At 54.4% G+C, this 4,636-nt stretch overlaps 1 pseudogene; it reads right to left on the minus strand.

Moving 5' to 3' along the window:
* Nucleotides 1–367: 367 nt before the first annotated feature.
* LOC139660099 (uncharacterized) lies at nucleotides 368–4,153 on the minus strand (annotated as a pseudogene).
* Nucleotides 4,154–4,636: the final 483 nt, after the last annotated feature.

Here is a 4,636-nt window from a genome sequence, read left to right on the forward strand (position 1 = left end):
TAACTAACGTTCTATTTCGTATAGGCTTCACCCTCTAAGAGCTGTCGCTATTGGGTTAAGGGCGAAGCTGATGTAGTCAGTGCCCACTGAGACACCAAGGACCTCAAGCAGATAATATACACCAGTTCACAACCCTATAATGCGAAGCGTAATAAGGCAGGAAAACACCGGTTGTGCCATGGTTGACCTCATGTCAACCTTGCGTGGAAAAAGGCGAGTGATAGAACACTCGCTCCACACAACACTGCCGTTACAGAATTTGAGACGTTGATTACGTATTGTAATGATCCCTCATGCAGCCCACTAATGATGATTGGATTGGGGGCGCACTGTTTGGCATGTGTGCAAAAACGGCAGATCTGACGCGTTATCTGTGGTCTAGCACGTTTAAGACTGAATGAGTCAGGGAGGACTCAGAAACATTGCGCAGATAGAAACGGATGAAAGGGCACGGAGAAGCCCAAGATGCCGCTGCGCAGATGTCTGCCACCGCCATCCCTCTGAAGAGAGCCGTAGATGATGACAAGGCTCTCATGGAGTGCGCCCGGACGCCCTGCGGCAGCTCGGCTCCCGCTGCACTGTAGGCTTGTGTGATGGTATCACACAGCCAATGCGACAAATGCTGTTTTGACAGAGCCATGCCTTGTGAATGCCCTCTGTAATGAACAAACAGCTGCTGTGTCTGTCGGATGTTTGCTGTGCGCAAAACATACTGAGACAAGTGCGCACTGGGCAGAGTCGGTGAGATGCTTCCTCTGCCTCATTTCTGTGAGGCGGGGGGAAGAACCCCTCGAGGGAAATAATTCTTGACCGAAAGGAGTTTGTTAGGACTTTAGGTGTGAATGAGGGATTTGGCTGTAAAGTCGCTGCGCTCCCGTCCTCTCTAATAGAAAGGCAGGGACCGACAGCGTATCACTCACTCTCTTAGCCGATGTCAGGGCTAGGAGGAACGCTGTTTTCAGGGATAGCATCTTGAGAGAGATTTGGACTATCGGCTCGAAAGGGGGACCCCCCAGAGTGCGCAACACCAGAGGTAAATTCCACTGCAGAGCTAGAGAGCGCACGACAGGTTTCTGTCCTCTGACTCCCTTTAAAAAGCGCTTCACCAAGGGATGCACAAAAACTGATCTCTCTCCATAACCCTTGTGGCAGGATGAAATGGCTGCAGCATACGCTTTGATTGTAGATGGAGCCAAATCGTTATCTACCAGCGTCTGAAGGTAGGTTAACACGAGAGGCAGAGGACACAACGTGGGATCCGAGCCTCTCTCCACACACCAGCGCTGAAAAGCAGACCATCTACCCGCGTAACACGCTGTAGTAGAAGGGGCTCTCGCACCTTGGATAGTGCGCACCACCGCAGGGGGCAGACCTAACCTTTCCAAGTGCTCCCGTTCAGCTGCCAGGCCCACAGTTGTTGGCCTATTACCGGGAGGTGGAGGATCGCACCGTCCAGACAGTGCGTCTCTGCGCCATGGGAGCTGCCATGGTTTCCCTGACAGCAGCTGCACCATGATTGGGAACCAAGACGCACTCGTGCATTCTGGTGCCACCAGAATAACCGCTAGGTTCTCCTCCTGAACGCGCGCTAAGAGGCAAGAAATCAGGGGAACTGGGGGAAACGCATTAAAAGGAGAGCCCTGGGCCACGGCCGGTGAGAGAAGGCATCCACTCCCAGTGGAGGATTGTCTCGTGCATTCATGGAGAACCACAGTGCGCATTCTCTTGTGAGGCAAACAGATCCACCTTCGCCTTCCCGAACCTGTCCCACAACATCTGAACTAGTGTGGGACTCAGTTTCCGCTCATTGTGGGAGGGACCGCTGCGAGACATCAAGTCTGCAGCGCGGTTCTGTACCCCCGGGATGTACACTGCTCTGATGGAGAGCAGGTGTCTGTGAGACCACAGCAAGAGGCTCCTGGCTATCTCCAGCAGCCGGGCTGAGCGCACACCGCCCTGACGGTTGATGTATGCTGCCACTGTCATGTTGTCTGTCCTCACTACGACATGCCTGTTCGTCAGCATCGGAACAAAGTGCTTTAGCACTTTGAGCACCGTGGACAGTTCCAGACAGTTTATGTGGAGGGAAGGAGGATTCTCCCATTTTCCCCCCACAACATGAGACTCACACATCCCTCCTCAGCCGGAAGGAGACGCGTCTGTGTACACTGATATGTGTGACGTCGCTCTCCCGAGGGGAACCCCTGTTGACAGGACACGAGGGGTTTTCCAGTATGCCAGGTCTGACTGCAGTGAGGAAGGGATGGACAGCATGCGTCTTCTGTGCCGTATTGGGTCGAGACGCAGGAGGCTGAACCTCTGAATATTCCTCATGTGGAGGAGTCCCAAGGGGACCACCACGTGACTTGCAGACATCATGCCTAGCAGACGCGTCACAGACAGCGCCGTCACCACCGCTTAGCGCATCCAGCCTGGCTGGGGACAGCTTTGCTCTCATGGTGGCGGAGTTCAAGTCCACACCCAGGTAAATTAACGACTGGGTGGGGAGCGGAGAGCTCTTTTGCCAGTTCATGGCGAAACCCAGTGTTTGCAGATGCTGTACAACTTCCACTGCGTGGAGTGCAGCTTTCTCCTGGGAGTGAGCCATAAGGATTAGGTCGTCTAGGTAGAACAAAACCCTGATCCCTTTTCTGCGTAATCGGTCCAGCGCTGTTTCCATACACTTGGAGAAGGTGCGCGGAGCCAGAGAGTAACCGAATGGTAACCGGTTGTACTGGTATTGAATTCCCTGGAAGGAGAAGCACAGAAACTTCCTGTGCTTGGGAATGACAGGGATGTGGAAATATGCATCTCTCAGGTCAATGGATGTGAACCAATCGCCGGGACGCACGCATTCCAACACATGTCTGATTGTCAACATGTGAAAAGGCCGCTTCATAATGTATTTGTTGAACAGGTCCAAAATCGGCCTCATCCCGCCTATTTTCTTTGGTGTGAGAAAATAGCAGGAATAAAACCCCTCGTTCTCCTCTCCTGGAGGGACGGGAGATAGCTTCCTTCCCCAGAAGCTCTGCTAGTTCTGCCTTCAGGGCTGTTATCTCTGATTGAGATGACATGGTCATTTCCACCACACCAAGAAATGGAGGGGGAGGACTGGCAAAGTGGAGCGTGTAGCCCTTTGAAATCAACCTTGACATCCATGTATTCATGGGTAACAGGTTTTGCCACGCTGAGCAGTGCTCTGTAAGCAGGCGCGCACACGTCTGTGGAGCATCCGATGCTATGGTATACAGCCAGCTCGTCACCCTCTCCGCCGCTGTGAACGTCACAGCCCATGGGAGGGCGGAATCAAAAGGGTTGGTGTTGGCTGCGGAGCTGGGAACGTATGACAGTGTCAGTGTTCCGCTCCATGTGCTCAAAGACTGAGTCTGAAAAAGGCTGTGCTGAGATACCACCACTAACTCGCCCCAATGAGAGGGAGGTGGTTGGTAATGCTTTACGGTCAGCGAAGCACATTTTAGTAGAGGATATATTACCCGTTAAAATGTGAGGAAGTGACCAGGCAGCATTGCTGCACTGTGTTGTGTGTGCGGCAGTGAGCCTCTGCGCATTGACCAATGAATGGCACGCAATGAATGTGGGAAAACCTGTCCTCACACACGTCCGCTTGTCCCTGAGGAGAGGCAACGATGATGTCAGTAGAACGGTCCAATGAGCGAGGGAGCGGAGTATTTTGAAAATCGCCCGCTCTGGCTTGGGTTGAGCTCGCTGCACTGCGTTTTGTGTGTGCGGTGGCGAGCCTCTGTTTTGTGTGGGGAGCGTGTGTCTGTGTGAAAGAAGCCGCAAAAAGCTCAGTGAGAGCATCGGCGGACTGGCTGAAAGGAAAAAGCTCTTTAGGAAACAGTGGGTGGCCCTGAAAAGGCCACCCACTGTTTCCTTGGTTCAGCTGCATTAAGACACACGATCCCAGCGCCCCGTCATTGCCACTGACGCTGTTGTTTACGAGGTGGCTGGGTGGTCGGGTCGGACCAGGTGCATGCTGGCCGCCGGAACTCACCTGGGCGGCGCGGAGCCTGCTGAGTCGAGGTCGCCAGCGGAGGATACCACGATGGGGGAGGTGGTGCCGCAACAGGTGCTCGTGGGGGCGCAGCTGCAGCAGCGGGTGCAGGGCGCCTCTTCTTGGGGCGAGCATCCCTATGCATCGGATGAGGCGGAGGTGCAGCTCTGCCCCAAAAGGTGTGTTTCCTCACCCTCTTCCTCGGCCGCTTCCTGTAGGTAGGCTGTGTCACATTGGAGGAGTGGTCCAAACAGCGCATCGGGGGCTATGGGACCATCCAGCAGCTCCCGTCGGATGAGAAGGGGAAGCTGAGACATGTGCAGCCATATGTTCCGCTGCACCATAGTCTGCCACGCCATGATCCTGGACGACGCCACCGTTGTCACCGTGGCGAGAGTCAGGACAGCCATCATCGCTTTGCCAATGTTCGTGGCCAACTCTGGGGAAAAAGCCCTTGACTTGGTGGCCATGGCGGAGACAGCAGAGGACAACAGGGCGCTGTTTTTCTGCGCCGCCGTGATCTGCGCTGCACACTGGTGCAACTAATCAGATAGGCAAGTGTAGGCTTGGTCTCGCGGCGTCGGCAGCGAAGGTTTACGCTTACCAAAAAAGGTAGCC

This window comes from Centroberyx affinis, unplaced genomic scaffold (genome assembly GCF_046629955.1).
Source record: "Centroberyx affinis isolate AG114_WGS23_722 - 3 ecotype Tasmania unplaced genomic scaffold, CSIRO-AGI_Caff_v1 ptg003211l_1, whole genome shotgun sequence".
Classification (NCBI taxonomy): Eukaryota; Metazoa; Chordata; class Actinopteri; order Beryciformes; family Berycidae; genus Centroberyx; species Centroberyx affinis.